This window comes from Pinus tabuliformis, chromosome 1_2 (genome assembly GCF_031772625.1).
Source record: "Pinus tabuliformis cultivar Carrire ecotype Pingquan chromosome 1_2, CPIR1, whole genome shotgun sequence".
Lineage (NCBI taxonomy): Eukaryota > Viridiplantae > Streptophyta > Pinopsida > Pinales > Pinaceae > Pinus > Pinus tabuliformis.
The window spans coordinates 471014373-471036081 of record NC_142298.1 but is presented as its reverse complement, the minus strand read 5'-3'; positions in this window follow the sequence as shown (position 1 = coordinate 471036081).

Below are 21709 nucleotides of genomic sequence, written 5' to 3'. Positions count from 1 at the left end.
TGCTTGAAGCAATTCTCCTTAATTAGCTTGTTGTAAATGGGAACATCTTTGATTGCCTAGAGAAGGGGGATATTTACAAATAGATTTTTCAATTCTCCCAAAAGTTCAGTTTCTTCTAGGGTAGGCTGGAGTGGTTGGGCTAATCTCTCAGGAAAGGGTGGATTTTCTTTAAGGTTTCTTTCCTCTCTTTCTTCCTCAACCACCCTATCTAGAGAGGGAGGTTGGTTGTATGGAAGAATTCTCTCAGATCTTAGGTTGATCTCCTGGATTTATATAACATAAGTTGGGTATGATGTCTCTCCACTATATACTTATTGAGCCTGCCTATTGTTTGGGTTTGGATTTGGTTCAGAAGGCATCTAGGGTTGCTTGGGTGGAGCAGAGTTCATGAGTTGTGGTTGGGTAGGTGGTGGAGGCAATAGGGCTGGAACATTGTTGAATTGGGGCCTTCACCCTTGGAGTGGGGTATTCCACTGAGGTTGTGGCTGAAAATAAGGTTGAAATGAGTGGCTGGTTGGCTAGGAATGATACTGAGATGCATAGGACCAAGGAGGGGGTGTAGAACAGGAAGGATGAGCAGGGCGTCCCCAAGAAGGTATAGTTTTGGTTTGGTTGGGGTTGTAATGCATGGGATGACCCTTGCATACCCTACTGGTATGGTCTAGGCCCAGGAGGTCTCTTTTGGTTGATGTAGCAAAGTTGCTCAGAGACCCCTTCAGCTCCTTGATATATAGCTTTGAGTCCAAGTAAAGAAGGGAACTTGTATTTGAAGTGGTTTTCTTCATAGACTGAGCAAATCTTAATACAGTTTAATGGAGATTCATTCCTAGGATGCCTCATGGTGCATTTAGGGAAAAATATGGTCAAGGATCTCTCTGCTTCCTCTTGCTTCCTTTTTATGTTCATGGTGTCCAATTGCAAGGTAAGGGTTTGCAACATATCACTTTCGAAATCTTCCAGCATATTTCGAATTTCACCCATGATGGATAAGTTGGAGGATGATGTACTGGCCATAGGTTGACTACCCCTACCGTTTTTCCTGACTGCCCTAGAATGGTTTCTAAAGACAGTCTTGATATCCTCATAGAGTAATTGGTAGATATCTCCTCCTGCTAACATGTGTAAGGTATCAAGAAGATATTCCCTTACTCCTCTGAGCAGGACCAACTTTAGTGACTCAGGGTCAAGTGTGCACCTGGCCCTTTTGTAACTGAGCTGGAATCTTTCTTCATAGTCTTCTAAGGATTCATCCTGGCCTATGGTCATCCTGAAAATCTCTTCTTTAGTATCCTTTGACCTACAATAGTCCCTATTTTTTTTTAAAAACCTGTTGCATTTGAGCCCATGTTGTGATGTTATCTCCAAGTAAACCCATGAACCAGTGCAATGCTGCATCCTTGAGGGTAGATGGAAATAGTTTTAACTTTTGCTCGTCATCTATATAGTCATAGGTTTGGCATATAACAACAAACTCAAATAGGAAAGTTTCAGGGTCCTTTGTGGTCCGGCCATGGAAATGAGGTAGAGAAGAGGGGCTTATATTCTTCATCTTAGTGTCCCCATTGGTCTCCCTAATGGGGAAGGCACTCTCAATTCTCTCTCTATCTCCTCTGTCATTTCAGTTTTCAGCCATTGGTTCAGTAGGAATGGGTTCTTCCTCTTCTTCTTCCCCTGTAGGTTCAAATATGTAAGGTTTCTCACCTAATGTTTCCTTCAAATCACAGTCATCGAAGAAGAGAGAAGGTTGACTGTTGGATGCAGTGGGTGTATTTGGCAAGAATTTTCCTGAATTGTCCCTATTCCTACGAGGCATGAAAGGAAATGTTTTTGGGTTGGTTTTTGTAAGATTTTTTTTTAAGCTAGAAAGTAAGTAGAAAGGAAATTGTTGATTGAATTAAGACTACTGACAGAAAAATACTACTTGCTGAATTGAAATTCTACTTGCCGAATGAAAAGGAAAGCAGATAATGACAAATGAAAGAAAGGAATAAACTAGATTACTTTTACAGAAATAAACTAATGGAAGAAAATTGAAGATAAGAAGTAAAAGAGAAGAAAGTTGGATACTAGAAAATAGAAGAAAGTAGTAATCACATTCTACTTAGACACCTCCCCGGCAGCGGCACCAAAAAGTGATGAGCCTAGGTATTGCAATAAGAATGTTGCAACACGTAGGGCTATGAGCTTTACTTATCAACCCTGGGTTCGTACAAACTTGGAGGTGACAGTGCTATATGCACAAGTAAAAGTTAAGGTCCTGCCTGTTGTCACCGCTCATCTGGAAAGAGACCCTAGTGGTTCCAAGCCAGACTTCTATAGGGTCAGAAGAAGCTTAATTCTTTGATGGAATAAGAGCAAATCTATTCTAAGAGAGAGCTACTCTACTATAGTAATGAAGAAAACAACATGTAATGCTAAACTGCACCATAACCTAACTAACCATCTAAACAGGTATGCTAAACATAATTTCTAAATCAACACTAACCTAATGCTACTATATAAGTTGCAGAGGTAAAGAGAATTAAACTATACTAAGGTACAAGCAAGGAAACAAAGCTAACTCAATTTTCAAGTGGAAAAGCAGTTGGAGATCGAAATTGGTGAAAGAAGGATGTAAGGACGTAGTAGTGCATAGGGACCGTTTGATCGATCAACAAACAGAGGATGGACGGTGGAGATCTTATCGCAGGGGCTTAAGCAAATAGATGGATGAATAGGGTAATGAAGCAGATGAACGGTGGAGATCTTATCACGAGGAATTAAGTGAATGGATGGACAAACAGGTTCAATCGGAAGATGAGAGGCGAAGATTGTATCGCAAGGATTAAGTCAAGAGATGGACAGACATGATTAATTGGAGGATGGACGATGAAGATTGTCTCAGAGGAAGAAAACATGTGGAAAGGATGGAGTGGGTTTCAAAGGTGGTAAGTGGATTCTCGCGCACATTTAAAGTTGTAAGTTGTTTTTTGAAATTTCACACGATTAGCCTAACTATGTGACATGTAGCATGAGAAAACCACTTTTCTCACGTTCGAGCAGATAATGGTTGTGCAAGAATTCATGCGAGATTGTGCGATAGTGTTGGATCAGGTGGGGCTGATCAACGGTGGAGATCGACCAAGCTGGTTGGCGATCAGGTGATGTGATAGCCATTGGATCAGGCGAGGTAGATCAATTGTGGGAGTTTAAAGTGCATAAAGTGGTGAGGTGATGCGATAGCCATCGGATCAAGGGACAGATCAAGAGTGGAGATTAAAGCACATAAAGTAAGTGGAAGACTTCACGCGAGGTAGTAGTTGGATAAACTAATTAATTAGATAGTGATTGGGAAGGTTTCTTGTGGATCGGATGTTGGCATTATGATGCATGTGTTGTACTTGATGGAAACCCTCTCATAGAAGGTCATCTCACTTATATACATTCAGATGAATCTACAGAAGAGATATCAGATGTGACATAATACATAAATGCAGGACAGCTCAAAGGAATCAAATGGCAAGTTCTTAATAAGCTTTGCCATCAAGTCCAAAGGGGGAGATTGTTGGAATTATGGCTAAAGTATTGTCCTTGATGGCAACCCATACAGGTGATAGATCACAGTACTTTAGGTCAGTAGCAGAGATTGATGATCAGCTCTCAAATATTGAAGAAAATAAGGGGTACGCAGGTACACCATACAGAAGATGCGTACACGCAGGTCTGTCTTACATAAAATGCGTACATACCCGCAGTTATCCCATTCATGAGGTGCGTACCCCCAGTTCACTCACTTCAAGGCAGAGAACCGCGCTCATGTGGGGTTTCTTATGTTTGGCCCGTGGTATTTAGCCCGCCGTTCTTGATTCTATGGTTTTGGCCTGTGGTATTGTTTTATATTATTATTATTGAGCCCCTATTGATCCATGATTTTAAGAAGAGCTTGCCTATATAAAGCAAAGGAGATCATTTGGCTAGACACTTATGAAAGAAGAAGATCTTAAGTAAAACTAGATCTGAAATTCTAGTGATGGGTTTGTGAGAGATAGCTAGATCTAAATCAAGGAGAAACATGAGAACTACTAGTCAGATCTACTAATGGGTTGATATCTTCTCGGCACATGTTTAGATCTGTAGATTTGACAGTCTAGGTTATCCTTGAAGTCTTGAAATTGTCTATACCTGCAGGTACGCAAGTACAGTGAAAGAAAAGTGCGGAGATACGCAGGCGCAGAAGCGCTGCAGGTGCGCAGATACGCAGGCCCAGAAGCGATGCAGGTGCTGAGGTGCGCGGGTAGTTCATTGGACACAGAGCGTAGGTACGCAGGAAGTCGGTGAGGCACAGTGTGTGGGTACGCAGGAACATAGTTGGAAACAGTGCGTACTTCTACGCTGGTGTTCTATGGGTGAAGTTGCGTACTTCTCATGAAACCTATTTAGCTGCCCCTGTTTATTGTTGTGTTCTGGGTTTTGAAGTGATGTTTGGTTTCTGGTATTAAGTTCTGATAACAGCAGTGATTGATTAAATGTTCATACATTGATGGATGAATGGATCAGGTTCTTATTGACTCATTTTATGTGATCTAATGGACTAGATCTGATTGATGACTCACTTGTATATGTATTGATCTAGTGCTTGGGTGATTCAGAAAGTTGTTTGATTATGAGCTTCAATGTTGTTGGGTCCAGTATGAAAATTGGATGAAATGTGGCCTTTCAGATTATGTGTTGTGCTTCAGTGTATCCAGTCTGAAAATTGATGAAACGTGGTATCTGTAGGAGAGAAGATTGTAGGTCAGCACCTACGTACTAGTATCTAAGCTAGTACAAGAGCTAAAGGAAAATCTTTGGAGCATTGTAGCAGTTAGTAGCCTGCATACTAGTAAATGGATCGGCTAGTACAAGAGCAAAGGGGGTTGTAGCTCCCATACTGGTATAAGACTGCACCAGTACAAAATATTGTAAAAGGATTTTCTTATTAAGAAGAAGATTGAGATGACTTGCAGCAGGTGGTTTTCTCCCGCATTGGGTTTCCGCCTTATATCATGGTGTTCATGTGTGTGTGTTATATGTGATGATCTACTCTATGTTACTGCATCTGTTAACTGATAATATGGTTGATAATGTTCTAATGCATTCATTGAAGATCAATTAACTTAATCATAAGAAGTTGTGGAAGTAGCATATATGAATCTGATTATGGAAATGAAAAAGTTTTATTAATGTGATAATACTGATTCACCCCCCCTCTCAGTATTATTTCCAACAATTGGTATCAGAGCAGGTCCTTTGGTAGAATCTTGATCGCTTGAAGGAGATCCCTGGAACAATGGGAAGGAAGCTTAAGAAGAAATCTCATAAGAAAAGGAAGTCATCTCAGAAGAACTATGACAGTGGGAGAATCGATTGGGGATTAGGTATAAGAATCTCTTCAAATTCAGAATCAGATTCAGAATCATTTCAGAATGAAGATGAACTATTAGGTATGAATTTGCTATCCTCTGATGATCCAGCTATCTTTCCTTTTGGAAAAGATGAAAGTGATAGTGAGACTACTGAATTTGCTCTTATGAGTGAGGAAGAAAGATATCAAATGGAGGCAGAATTTAAAAGTCTTACAGACAAAATTAGAACTCAGCAAGATCTGTTGGACAAAACGAACTATGCTTTTGAAAGGGTAACTGCCGATCTAAAAGCTCATCAAGAGAGAGGAAGCAAGGTAAGGAAGCTATTTAAGGACAAGTATCAAAAGTTGTAGGTTGAAGCAACATCTCTAAGAAATGAAGTCATTGAAAAGAACACAACAATCAAGGAGCTCAGAGATCGATCCAGTTATTATGAAAGTCTTGAAGCCACGATCCTCTCTCTAAAAGAAGATCTTGAAGAATCAAAGAAGCAGAATGAAGATCTACACCAAGAAATTGAAAAACAAGACAACGAAGTCATCAGCTTAAAATCTCAGCTGGAATGTGCATTCAGAATTCGTCAAATGCAGCAGGATCTGAATGAAGAACAAGAAAAGGAGATTCTCAAACTAAAGGAACAAATGGAGGAAGGAAGGAAAGCTGAAGAAGATTTGAAAAAGCAATCTCTTGAAAAGGAAGAACAGCTTCAGGTTGAGGTAAATATCTTGAAAGGTAAATTAGAAGAAAAGGATAAGCTTTTACGATTTCAAGATAGTTCTAAAGTCTTGGATGATATTCTTAGTAGTCAAAGGTCTCCTACTATAAAGACTAGTCTTGGTTTCCATGAATCTGTTGAAGGTGAATCTAGTTCACAAGGTGAGGCAAGGAACTCTAAAGAGAAATCTAAAGTGATCAAAGAAGAAATGAAAGGTCAATCTCATCATCAAACAAGGAAAGAGATTCCTCAAAGAAAATACTTTACTCCTCCTATGAATAATGTTGAATGTTATGTATGTCATAATCTTGGACATGTTGCAACCAGATGTAGAAGAAGAAAGGTTCAAGATCATCATGCAGAAAGATCATCTCATTCAAGGTACTTTAATGGATATTGCTTTGCTTGCAATATGTATGGTCACAAAGCTACTGATTGCTACAAAAGGAATATGAAACATGTAAGATGTTATGCATGTAACAAGCTTGGACATATAGCAAAGGAATGCAGGAACAAAGCTCAGACATCACACCAAAAGAAGAAAGCATCATCACGCTTGAAGATATGGAGGAAAAAGGAAGTACAGTCAGAAAAAGGCGGCACGGCACAACATACAGACATGGCAGAATCAGAGGGAACTGAAAGTACAAAACTTCAGTGTCCTCAATCTCATATGCAAACTCCATAAAGGGAAGTTGCATATATACGCGAGTTGGATACTGCACAATCGCGTATATGATTGTTTGAAGAAAGGCAGTAGTGAAAGTGAAGTTGGAAGTGAATCTATGAAGTATGATCTCTCGAGCACAAGATCAGATCTGAGAATCTGACTGTCAGTGGCACAGAGGAGGACTGTTGGGTTCTAATCAGAGGTACGCAGGTGATACACAGTGAAAGTGCGAGGGTACGCAGCGCAGCAATGGTCCTGGTGCATAAGTACGCGGCATATCAAAAGATCACATGTGGACGGACGCGGCGAGACAGAAGAAGAGGTGCGTAGCAAGATCGAAGGTACGCGGCGCGATAGAAGGAAAACCTGCGAAGGTAGATAGAAGTACACGGCTCGATAGAAGCAAAGGATGCGTGAGGTACCCGACACGATTGATGGCGCGGGTGCATGGGTACGCGCTGTAGTAGAAGGCTCTCTGCGGGTGTACGCAGAAGCACAGAAAGTCAAGTGCGGGGATACGTAGAGGAGCTGAAAGTGAAGTGCGGAGCCACGCAGGCCATATAATGAGAAACTACGGACCTGTCTTGAGGCATTTATTGGCTGATGTTTCTTACTGATAAGATCTGACAGATGGCACCAGTTTAGGGGGAGCATATGTTTTTAATGCATTGTTGGCATTATGGTTAATAGTCCTTGGTGATGAAGATTATATGGCTAAATGATATATCTTGCTATGAGGTGGTTATGAGTTTTCCATCTCATATGATTCTTGGGGTTTACATAGTTGATCAGATGCTACATATGTGGTGCTCACATGGCGATCCTCATAAGGATAAGGAGAAGTACATAGCTTGAATTCACATCTTCTTTACTTGATGATGAGTCACTCATATGCTGTTGTCGTCATATGCATAAAGATCATGTATTACAATTCTTGGCACATATATCGATGAGGATTGTTAGCTGGATACATGGATGACTATTCAAAGTTGCATCAATGCAGATATTCCAAATTGATGATACTTGGCTATGAATGAGTTGATGCGGACATACCTTGATGATTCTTGCACTAATACAAGTTGCTGGTGACAAATTCTATGGAGTAGATCATTTAATGTTGTTGTTGATGTTTATCATGATGTTTGTCATTCGATGTAAAAGTCATATCAAGTCTCATGATGTAATAGTGTATCTATGGTAGTCATCACTTCAGGTCATGTAACGACCTATGTTGGTTTCCCCACTATGCCTGGGATGAAGATGTAATATTTCTGATGTATCCCCACTTGGTTGGGTGATGGATATATGTATTGAGTCTTTTGGTGATAGGAAGGTCATTTATGATGTATAGAGTCATGTTCTTCTTGTAGAACATCTTTTTGCAGACCTTGCTTACTGTTAGGTGGAGCTTGAGTATGAACAGTACTATATAGCAAGAACAGACATTTCAGCTTGTTCTCAGAAAGAGCATGATCAGATTGATGCACCATGGCATATACAAAGGGGGAGCTCATTCAGAGACTTCAGCAGATCCGGTTTATAGTCAAGGGGAGCATGTTCTTAGGGCGAGCAAAACCCTTTGCCCTTGATGTCAAAGGGGGAGAGTGATTTGGTGTTGTTGCCATCAAGTCCAAAGGGGGAGATTGTTGGCATTATGATGCATGTGTTGTACTTGATGGAAACCCTCTCATAGAAGATCATCTCACTTATATACATTCAGATGAATCTACAGAAGAGATATCAGATGTAACATAATACATAGATGCAGGACAGCTCAAAGGAATCAAATGGCAAGTTCTTAGTAAGCTTTGCCATCAAGTCCAAAGGGGGATATTGTTGGCATTATGGCTAAAGTATTGTCCTTGATGGCAACCCATACAGGTGATAGATCATAGTACTTCAGGTCAGTAGCAGAGATTGATGATCAGCTCTCAAATATTGAAGAAAATAAGGGGTACGCAGGTACACCGTACAGAAGATGCGTACACGCAGGTCTGTCTTACATAAAGTGCGTACATACCCGCAGTTATCCCATTCATGAGGTGCGTACCCCTAGTTCACTCACTTCAAGGCAGAGAACCGCGCTCACGTGGGGTTTCTTATGTTTGGCCCGTGGTATTTAGCCTGCGGTTCTTGATTCTATGGTTTTGGCCCGTGGTATTGTTTTATATTATTATTATTGAGCCCCTATTGATCCATGATTTTAGGAAGAGCTTGCCTATATAAAGCAAAGGAGATCATTTGGCTAGACACTTGTGAAAGAAGAAGATCTTAAGTAAAACTAGATCTGAAATTCTAGTGATGGGTTTGTGAGAGATAGCTAGATCTAAATCAAGGAGAAACATGAGAACTACAAGTCGGATCTACTAATGGGTTGATATCTCCTCGGTGCATGTTCAGATCTGTAGATATGATAGTCTGGGTTATCCTTGAAGTCTTGAAATTGTATATACCTGCAAGTACGCAAGTACAATGAAAGAAAAGTGCGGAGATACGCAGGCGTAGAAGCGCTGCAGGTGCGCAGATACGCAGGCCCAGAAGTGATGCAGGTGCGGAGGTGTGCAGGCAGTTCATTGGACACAGAGCGCAGGTACACAAGAAGTCGGTGAGGCACAGTGCGTGGGTACGCTGGAACATAGTTGGAAACAGTGCGTACTTCTACGCAGGTGTTCTATGGGTGAAGCTGCGTACTTCTCATGAAACCTATTTAGCTGCCCATGTTTATTGTTGTGTTCTGGGTTTTGAAGTGATGTCTGGTTTCTGGTATTAAGTTCTGATAACAACAGTGATTGATTAAATGTTCATACATTGATGGATGAATGGATCAGGTTCTTATTGACTCATTTTATGTGATCTAATGGACTAGATCTGATTGATGACTCACTTGTATATGTATTGATCTAGTGCTTGGGTGATTCAGAAAGTTGTTTGATTATGAGCTTCAATGTTGTTGGGTCCAGTATGAAAATTGGATGAAATGTGGCCTTTCAGATTATGTGTTGTGCTTCAGTGTATCCAGTCTGAAAATTGATGAAACGTGGTATCTGGAGGAGAGAAGATTGTAGGTCAGCACCTACGTACTAGTATCTAAGCTAGTACAAGAGCTAAAGGAAAATCTTTGGAGCATTGTAGCAGGTAGTAGCCTGCGTACTAGTAAATGGATCGGCTAGTACAAGAGCAAAGGGGGTTGTAGCTCTCGTACTGGTATAAGACTGCACCAGTACAAAATATTGTAAAAGGATTTTCTTATTAAGAAGAAGATTGAGATGACTTGCAGCAGGTGGTTTTCTCCTGCATTGGGTTTCCACCTTATATCATGGTGTTCATGTGTGTGTGTTATATGTGATGATCTACTCTATGTTACTGCATCTTTTAACTGATAATATGGTTGATAATGTTCTAATGCATTCATTGAAGATCAATTAACTTAATCATAAGAAGTTGTGGAAGTAGCATATATGAATCTGATTATGGAAATGAAAAAGTTTTATTAATGTGATAATACTGATTCACTCCCCCTCTCAGTATTATTTCCAACATCGGATGGTGAGGAAACGATGCATGAAGAACGTACTGAAGGAGGTTTCAAATGAAAAAAAAAACAGAAAAGCTAGTGAGGGTGGACAAGTAACTGCATCAAACAACAAACTCAATAGCTCATGCGAGAACCAGAAACCTATGTTTTTGGGGCTGCTAAAGGGTCTCTTCCTCAAGTCATGGTCGCAGAGGGAGAAGATGAGGTCAAGACACCTGCGGACAACCTTATGGTGACCTTTTTCTCCTAGCTACCTTGTAAAATGAAAGAAGGAACAAATGTAACTAAACTACAACATAACCGATCTACTCTACGCTACTGTAAGAGGAATGCAACTACTTAAGAAAATGAACAGTTAAACCATAAATATACGCTATACTGTTGTAATGGAAATGCAGCTACTTAAGCAAATAAACAGAAAACCATGAATCTACTTAAGCAAATGAACAAAACAAGGAATCTATGCTAGCATACATGTACATCAAAGAGGAGCTTTGGCTACTCGGGTTGGGCCCTAACCCAAGAGCTTTAGCCCTCTGAGTTAACTCAGAGCTGGCTCAAAACAAAACTCATCTTTATTATAAAAACCATGGATTACAGAATAAACTGTCACAAGTCTTACAGCTCAAAAATAAAGTAGAGTTTTAAAATAAAAAAAACTGAATCCTACTAAGGTCCTAAGCCTATCTACTTATACATCTGATAAATTGGTTTCTGTCACTTTCACTTGCTTGACTGTCTTCTAGTCTTCAAAGTGATGGTTATTTGCACTCCAAGTTGATGGAGGAATATTCGAATGGAGAGGCAGTAAATGAGGAGGATTTACCTCCTATAATTACTCTTCCTTGTCTCATTCGAGTTTTGACCAAGGTCTTTGCCATAGTTCCTTTCTTTTATCCTTTATGCCCACATTTTTCCTTTCTTGTATCCTTTATTCTTGCATTACATGCACATTAGACCACAAAGCAAAATATCCAACTCTAACTCATCTCATAAACAAAATATAATCAAAAGTATGCAATAAGGTGTGAGAATAGTTGGTTTGACTAAGATAGGAGGTGACATAAGGCCAATTAAGGCCCGTATAATTACCCAATGATGAGGCTCATCACATACCATATTTTCGTTCCTCATTATTGGAAAAACCATTGCATATTTGTTTGAGAAATTTCTCATGGGAAGAATGATTTTTTTTTTTGGAGAAAGTGTTTAATATCTTAGCTCAAAGAATAGGACCTAGGTTAAAAAAGATACATTCTCACATCTCCATTGTTGGAGTAGTACTCATTGGCAAGGAGGACTGCAAATACCAATCAAGGAATATCAATCTTACCCTCATCTTTAATGACTTATGGAAATGCATATGTGAAGGAAATGATGAAAATCTTCCTACCAAGCTGACATAAGACAAACAGTTATCCATTTGAGAGAACAAGGATAGATTATACCCTAGTTTCTAGTTTTGTAAGTGAAGTGGTAAGTCATCATATAGTTCCAATTAAAATTTCTTATAGTGCATTGAAAAATCTAAAAGATATCTATGACTCACACTCAAAATTAGAAGTTTTCTAGTGTATGCTAAAACTCGTTAACCCTGAGTTGAAATACGATGACCCCTTAGCCGTAGGATATGATATTAGAGCCCTCATGCATGACATAGATGCCACTAGAGTTAAAATTCACATTCCTCTAAAATTCTTTATCAGGGCCATCTTGTTGGTATTATGATGCATGTGTTGTACATGATGGCAATGCACTCGTAGCAAAACTCTCACTTGTATATGGTAACTATATGAATCTTCAGAATAGATATCAGATGTGATAGAATGCATGACATGAGTGTTTACAGATATGATGAAATGAGGGTAGCTTCAAGGAATCAGTTTAGAAGGCAACTCACTCAGATGAAAGATCATAGTATTGCAGGTAAATGGAAAAGAATTACATATCAGTCTTCACAAAATGGAGAAAGAGGGGTATACGCAGGTTCACCTTGACCAAGCTGCATATACACATAGGTTAATAGAACAAAAGGCGTGTAAAACATACACACGCACCTTCACAAAAGGAAAAGCGTGTATATCTTGGAAAACTAATTTTTTGGTCCGAAGTATTTGGTCCATGGTATTTTGATCCATGGTATTTCTCCTAGGTATCAGGTCCGAGGTATTGACCCCAGGTATTTGGTCCAAGGTATTGGTCCTAAGGTCCATGGTATTAAGAAAGGCCTAAAACTATAAAAGGAGGAGAAGATCATTAGGCCAAGTGTACAAGCATTTGAATATCTAATGAAGTGTTAGATCCAGTATGCAGGTTATGGGTTGATGATGCTCTGCTTGATCTGAACCAAGGAGAAGCCTTAGCAGTTGATGGACAACAAGATCTAATGATGGATCTAGATCTTAAGGCTTGGAATGAATAATCTTTATATGGTTTGATCATGTTTATTCTAGATCTGTATAATGATGCATGTGTTGTTTTGTAAATATTATGATCTGGTTATAACTGAAGTCTGGAATAGCTGCAAAACTATGAATGAATATTTACAGATGTATACGCTGGTTGAATTTGGTAAAAGCGCGTATATATGCAAGTTCAACACATCGAAGTAGCATACACCTTGTGAACTATAATTTGTGAAGTTGCAATTGGTTCTTAATGCAGAGATCTGGGTTTTGCTTTATGTTCTAGTGACTGCATTCTGATTGATTGATTGTGATTTGCTTCAGTAATGATGGATGAGATCTAATAATGGATCAAAATCATAATGGATTATCATTATGTGATCTGATGAGCTGAATCTAGTTGCTAACACATGTATTATCCTTTATATGTGATGTTCTAGGTATGTCTAAAGTCAGGAAGTGCAGCGAAGTTATAAGTAAGTATTTGTAGATCTATACACTGGTTCGATTTGATGAAGTTGCATATACACACTGGTTCGAATCTTCCAAGTTGCGTGTACACTCTGATGCATGGTTTTGAGGTTACAGCCAGTTCTAATTAATGATGCAGTGTTCTGGGTACAAATCTGTGTACTGGCTATAGTGATCTCTCTGTTCCAGTTGATTTTGATTAAGGTATGAATGAATGGTTGATTTAGTTGTGTCAGAGGTTCAAAGGTTATTAGTGATTGATTCAGAAGTAATGATTGAGTTTAAGTGATTGGTTGATGCAGATATAGTTGATGGTTTTATTGCAGTGGTGATTGATTTGAGCTTCAATGTTGTTGATGGGTCCAATATGAAAATTGGATGAAACATGGCCTTCAGATTATGATGTTGTGTTCGAGGAGTATCCAATATAAAAATTTATGAAATGAGGTCCCTGGAGGAAGAGAGAAGGTTGTAGCCTTCTGTAGGTCAGTGCCTACGTACTAGTAAACATATTGGCTAGTACATGAGCTAGGGGGTTGTAGCTCCCTTCCAATAGAAGCTAGAGAAAGAGAGAAGGTTGTAGCCTTCTGCAGGTAGAAGCCTGCTTACTAGTATGAGTCTGCACTAGTACATTGTTGTAAACATATTTTCTTATTATTAAAAGAAGACAGAGACAATAGCAACAAGTGGTTTTCACCCACATTGGGTTTCCACCTTAAATCTTGGTGTTCATGTGTGTTGCTTATGTGTGATGGTTCACTCTGTTATTAACTGCATATGGTTACTGTTTAATGTTTAATAAAGTACCGATGCACAGATTAAAGATCAACATATGATGAATTAACTGAATCATTAGTTTGCTAGATATACGTTTATTTCCTTAAGCACATTTGCCTGTACACGCAGGTTACCCACATGGAAGTAGCATATACAAATTTGAGTGTGAAAGAAAAAGATTATTGACTTGAATAATACTGATTCACCCCCCCCCCCCCCTCAATATTATTTCCAACAATTGGTATCAGAGTAGGTCCTTTTGTAGAAGCTTGATCGCTTGAAGGAGATCCGTAGAACAACGAGAAAGAAGCTAAAGAAGAAAGCATCTCAGAAGAAGAAGACATATCAAAGGAACTATGAAAGTGGGAGAACCGATTGGGGATTATGTGGAAGAAACTCTTCAGATTCAGAATCACCTCAGAATGAAGATGAACAAGAAAAAGAACTATCAAGTATGAATTTGCTATCCTCTGGTGATACATTTCTCCATCCTTTTGAAGATGATGAAAGTGATAGTGAAGCAACTAAATTTTCTCTTATGGGTGAGAAAGAAAGATATCAAATAGAGGCAAAATTAAAAGTCTTACAGACAAGATAAGAGATCAATAAGATCTATTGGACAAAAGGGAATGTGCCTTCAAAGAAGAAGCTACCAATCTAAAAGCTCAACTAGAGGAAGGAAACAAGGAAAACGAAGATCAATGTCAAAAGTTGCAGGATGAAGTAACATCATTAAGAAATGAAGTAAATAAAAGGAGCACAACAATCAAGAAACTCAAAGATAGATCTAGTTACTATGAAAGTCTTGAAGCTAAGATCGTCTCTCTAAAAGAAGATCTTGAAAAATCAAATAAGCAGAATGAAGAACTACTCCAAGCTCTTGAAGAACAAGAAAACGAAGTTCTCGAATTAAGGAAAAAAGTGGAAGAAGGAAGAAAAGCTGAAGAAATCATGAAGAAGCAGTATCTTGAAAAGGAAGAGCAATATCAGGTTGAGGTAAACATAATAAAAGGTAAATTAGAAGAAAAGGATAAGCTTTTACGATTTCAAGATAGTACTAAGATTTTGGATGATATTCTTAGTAGTCAAAGGTCTCCTGCCATCAAATCTGGTCTTGGTTTCCATGAATCTGTTGAAGGTGAATCTAGCTCACAAGCTAAGGCAAGGAACTCTAATGTAAAACCTGAAATTCTCAACAAGGAGATGAGAGGTCAATCCCATCAACAACCAAGGAAAGAAATTCTTCAAAGAAAATCTTTTACTCCTAACTATGGAAGTGATAGTCGGTTATTTCCTCAAATAAATAATGTTGAATGTTTTATATGTCATAATCTTGGACATGTTGCAGCAAGATGAAAAAGTAGAATTGTTCAAGACCATCACACAGAAAGATCATCAGCTTCTAGGTACTTTAAGGGATATTGTTTTTCTTGCAATATGTTTGGTCACAAAGCCATTGATTGCTATAGAAGAAACATGAAACATGTAAGATGTTATGCATGTAACAAATTTGGACATATAGCAAAGGAATGCAGGAGAAAATTTCGGGCACCATACCAAAAGGAGAAAACATCATCACGCTCAAAGATATGGAAGAAGAAGGAAGTACAGTCAGAAAAATGTGGCATGGCACAGTGTACAGACATGACAGACTCAAGGGAAGCTGAAAGTATGAAACTTCAATGTTCCAAATATCATATGCAAGTTTCATGAAGACAAGTTGCCTATATATGCGAGTTCGAAGCTACACAATCGCGTATATGTAGGTTTGAGAAAAATGCAGTGGGACAGACTCAGAAAAACTGATTTGATATGATTCAGACAATTATCAGTTATCTTTTTTGTCGTGATGATAGATGACTACAGTCTGTGGATGTTATTTAGAAGTGTTTTTATCCTCACAATTTGTTGATAACTTGATGTATATCTGATTGATGATGATGCCTTGATACTTCTTACTAATATATGCAATGATCAGATATGATAGTGAACAAGTGGAACCGGTTTAGGGGGAGAACATGCTATGCTTCTAATAAAGCATTGTTGGCATTAATTTTAGAAGTCCTTGGTACCTAATCAATGATATTGATGCTTATATGGCTAAATGATACATATTGCTATGTTACGGTTATGAGTTGCCCATGATAAAATCTCATATGATTCTTGGGGTCACATAGTTGGTATTCAGATCATATTTATGGATGATTATGAATGACTTTTTGATGATGCATATAGTACATATATGTTGCTTACATGGTGTTCTTCATAATGACAAGGAGAAGTACAAAGCTTGAGTACACAACTTCATTATTTGATGATGAGCCACTCATTTCTTTTATGCTGCTGTCATCATGCCTTCAAGGATGCATAAAGTTCATATGGTGTAGGATTCCTATAGTTCTTGGATCTCACATGGATGAGGAGTGTTGCTGTTGATGATATCCATAAATCTTGAAAAATGGTCATGAGCTCATGGTTTGCTAGATACATATTTCTATGATGGATACATGGATGATTACTTAAGTTACATATTGACAAATGTTGTTGGTTGGCCAAGAGAATGGTGCTATTGTAGGTCTCATGAAGACATAGCTATTTGAAGACATGGATATTCGAATACATGGCTTATAATGATGATGAGTTCTTACCTTATGATGATAAGTTGATACTCACATATGTTGATTATCATGGTTAATACTTATCATATGTGGGATGTTCCGTAGTGATGATACATGATTGATATATTGAAGGTTCTTGTGGAAAGATCATGCAGTTCTTGATGATGATGTTATGATCATAAATAATGACTATGGTGTTTTCACATACATATGATATGATGTGAATGATTTTGTTATTGCTTGGAGATATGACATATGCTGAGTTGATTCATGGAAGGAAACGAAGAAAGTTGATCTCGATGAGATCAAGAGGATGAGGTGATAGCTATATGCAGACATACTTCTTAATAGGTTGATGATATTTACATATACAGGTTGCTGGTTTGGATGCTGACAGATTCTTATGGTGCAGATCATACACGGTGTATGATAGTTGTTGATGACTATCATGGTCTTGTTTAGACATTTGGTCTCTATTATAAATGTCATATCATTCGATGTAAAGGGAATATAAAGACCCATGATACTCTGCATGTGCTCAGGGGGAGCATGGATGATATAATGCATCTCAACATATACAAAGGGGGAGTTTAATCAGAAAATTTAGCATGTGCTTAGGGGGAACATGATCAATGTTTATTCATTTGTTCAGATATGGAAGCCTTCTTTTTGGTCCACGCTTTGCCCTTGATGTCAAAGGGGGAGAGAGTGACTTGGTGTGGTTGTTGCCATCAAGTCCAAAGGGGGAGATTGTTGGTATTATGATGTATGTGTTGTACTTGATGGCAACCCACTTGCAGCAGAACATCTCACTTGTATATGGTAACTAGATGAATCTTCAGAAGAGATATCAGATGTGACAGAATACATGAAAGGAGTGTTTACAGATATGATGAAATGCAGGGCAACTTCAAGGAATCAGTTCAGAAGGCAACTCACTCAGATGAAAGATCACAGTATAGTAGGTAAACATCAAAGAATTACAGATCAGTCTTCATAGAATGGAGAAAGAGGGGTATATGCAGGTTCACCTTGACCAAGCTGCATATACACGCAGGTTAACATAACAAAAGGTGCATAAGTGTACACACGCACCTTCACAAAAGGAAAAGCGCATATACCTTGGAAAACTAAGTTTTTGGTTCGAAGTATTTGGTCCATGCTATTTTTATCCATGTTATTGGTCCTAGGTATCAGGTCTGAGGTTTTGACCCTAGGTATTTGGTCCAAGGTATTGGTCCTAAGTGGTTTTGGTCTATGGTATTGAGGAAGGCCTAAAACTATAAAAGGAGGAGAAGATCATTAGGCCATGTGTACAAGCATTTGAATATCTGATGAAGTGTGAGATCCAGTGTGTAGGTTATGGGTTTATGATGCTCTACTTGATCTGAACTAAGGAGGAGCCTTAGCGGTTGATGGAGGACAAGATCTAATGATGGATCGGGATCTTAAGGCTTGGAATGAATAATATTTATATGGTTTGATTATGTTTATTCTAGATCTGTATACTGATGCATGTGTTGTTCTATAAATATTATGATCTGGTTATAACTGAAGTCTGGAATAGCTGCAAAACTATGAATGAATGTTTATAGATGTATACGCTGGTTTACTTTGGTAAAGGCACGTATACACGCAGGTTCAACACATCAAAGTAGCATACACCTTGTGAACTATGATTTGTGAAGTTGCAATTGGTTCTTGATGTAGAGATCTGGGTTTTGCTTTATGTTCTAGTGACTACATTTTGATTGATTGATTGTCATTTGCTTTAGTAATGATGGATGAGATCTAATAATGGATTAGAATCATAATGGCTTATCATTATGTGATCTAATGGGCTGGATCTAGTTGTTAACACATTGCATTATCCTTTATATGTGATGATCTAGGTATGTTTGAAGTCAGGAAGTGCACCGAAGTTATAAGTAATTATTTGCAGATCTATACACTGGTTCGCTTTGATGAAGTTGTGTATACACGCTGGTTTAGGTCTTCCAAGTTGCGTGTAATCTATGATGCATGGTTTTGAGGTTACAGCTGGTTCTAATTAATGATGTAGTGTTCTGGGTACAAATCCGTGTATTGGCTACAATGATCTCTTTGTTCTAGTTGATGTTGATTAAAGTATGAATGAATGATTGATTCAGTTGTGTCAAAGGTTTAGAGGTTGTCAGTGATTGATTGAGTTTGGTTGATTCAAAAATTAATGATTGAGTTTAAGTGATTGGTTGATGCATATATAGTTGATGGTTGTATCACAGTGGTGATTGATTTGAGCTTCAATGTTGTTGATGGGTTCTGTATGAAAATTGGATGAAACGTGGCCTTTAGATTATGATGTTGTGTTCCAGGAGTATCCAGTCTGAAAATTTATGAAATGGGGTCCCTGGAAGAAGAGAGAAGGTTGTAGCCTTCTGTAGGTCGACGCCTGCGTACTAGTAATCATATAGGCTAGTACAAGAGCTAGGGGGTTGTATCTCCCTTTCAGTAGAAGCTAGAGAACGAGAGAAGGTTGTAGCCTTTTGCAGGTAGAAGCTTACGTACTAGTATGAGTTTGCACCAGTACATTGTTGTAAATAAATTTTCTTATTATTAAAAGAAGACAGAGACAACAGTAGTAGGTGGTTTTCACCCACATTGGGTTTCCACCTTAAATCTTGGTGTTCATGTGTGTTTCTTATGTGTGATGGTTCACTCTGTTATTAACTGCATATGGTTACTATTTAATGTTTAATAAAGTATTGATGCACAGATTAAAGATCAACATATGATGAATTAACTAAATCATTAGTTTGTTGGATATACGCTTGTTTCCTTAAGCACAGTTACGTGTACACGCGGGTTATCCACATGGAAGTAGCGTATACAAATTTGAGTATGAAAGAAAAAGATTATTGACTTGACTAATACTGATTCAACCCCCCCCCCCCCCCCCCCCCAAAGTATTATTTCCAACACATCTATCATACATACTCTCACTGCCTCCAATCCCTACAAGCTAGTGCACAACTCAAGGCCATTACTTTTAACACCCTAATAGACATGTTCTTAAAAAGAGAGAAATATTTCAGGAAAGGAAGACAACATCTCAGCCCCCTGAAGAAGCAATATTTCTGGTTCAGGAAAAGAAGAATTAGTCATGCGATTCTCCTAAAATAAGAGGACATGGAAAGAAGAATCAAAAAGGAAGTGGGGGTAAAAGCCATAAAGGATAAATATATGATCTATTTTGCATTTATTTTGTTAGAGATGGACATGATGCATCCACATGCAAAATCCCTAGGAGAGAAGTAAGAAAGACCAAAAAGAAGATAAAGGTAAAACACCAAATCCAACAAAAGGTAAATCATATGAATCTATTCATTACATTGTTGCTCATTGCAATATTGGAGTAACTGAATATTTGTTTCCCAGTTCATTTTCTTCTTGAAAAGATTCATGACTACTTGATACAGGTGAAACCTCCTATATGAACTTTCAAAAACACATGTTTAAATAGCCCAATGAAAATGTAGATGGAATAGTGTACTTTGTATACAAGTTAAATCTTAAGCCATTTGGACTTGGCACCATTGGGATTAAACTACTTTGACTTCCTGATTTTCTTTTGCATGATTTATTCTACCTTCTAGAACTATAGAGAAAACTATTATCCCTTGTTCATATTCGTCAATTGGGCCAATGTATTCACATGTTTTTATGGAAAATTAGAGATTGGGAAAGCATACGAAAACAGAATTTTCATGACTGGAGTAGAAGAGGAAAGAATATTGATGCTACAATGAACATTTATTCATGCTCAAAACTTTGCATGCATTTTTCGATACGATAAAGGTACATTTCCATCCAGAGTTTTATGGCATGTTAGATTTGAACATCTTAATTATGACAATCTTCTTTTGCTAAAAAAGAATGGTGTGTCTAGGTGACCGACTATTCCAAGGAAACTAAAGCAATGTGATGCTTGTATCTTAGGAAAACATGTCAAACAACCATTTCATGATTATTCTTCTACAACACATAGAAAGCTTGAATTTATTAATTTTAATTTATGCAGCCCTATTATTATTCCATATGAAAATAGTAATAGATAAATGATGCCTTTTATTATTTATTACACCAAGATTCATAGTGTTGGCATTATGGCACAAGTTTGGAGCTATGGCACAGGTGTTGTCCTTGATGGCAACTCTCTTTGGTGACAGATCTCAGGTCCAGATCTCAGTTCAGGCTTTCAGAATGAAGAAAAAGATATATACGCAGGTTCACCTAGACAAAGGCGCGTATACACACGGGTTAGACGTTACAAAGGCGCGTATGCGTATACATGCAATTTCATGCAAGGAAAAGTGCGTATATATTGGAGAACTTACTTTTGGTCCGTGGTAGTTAGTCCTTGGTATTTGAACCTATGGTTTTGGAGCATGGTATCTCGTCAGAAGCATTGACCCTAGATATTGGGTCCTTGGTATTGTTTATTATGGTTTTGGACCGTGGTATTGTGGAAGGCCTAAGATTATAAAAGAGGAAGGAGATCATGTGGCAAAGGATCATCTGAATTATTATTGAATATCTGATAAAGTGCGAGATCTGAAATATTGGTGATTAGGGTTATGGTGTAGATCTGGATCTAAATGAAGGAGGAACCTTAGCGCAAAGAAGGATAAGTTCTATTGATGGATCATAATCTTTTGGCTTGAATGGTAATACCTTTGCATGATTTTGATTTGTTATATATGGTGCATGCTTGATCTATAAATCTGATAATCTGGGTTAATCAGTGTCTGAATATTTGAAAGAGTGAATTATCTTTTGTAGATCTGTACGCAGGTTCAGTGAAGCGAAGGCGCGTATACACGTTGGTTCAGTGAATGAAAACAGCGTATACGCAGGTTGTTCCATACGCAGAAGCATATGCACGCAGGTTTCAGGCTATTAAAGTAGCATATATATTTTGAGTTGTGATCTTGCTACTTTTGTTTATTGCTGCAGTGTTCTGGGTTCAGAATTTGGTGTGTGGTTACTGTTACTGTGTTTTGGGTAAAGCTGTCAGAGAAGTATCTACTTGATTCAGGTCTAATTGGTGAAAAGGAGGTTGTTTGATGCAGAAATTGTTTATGATTTATTGATG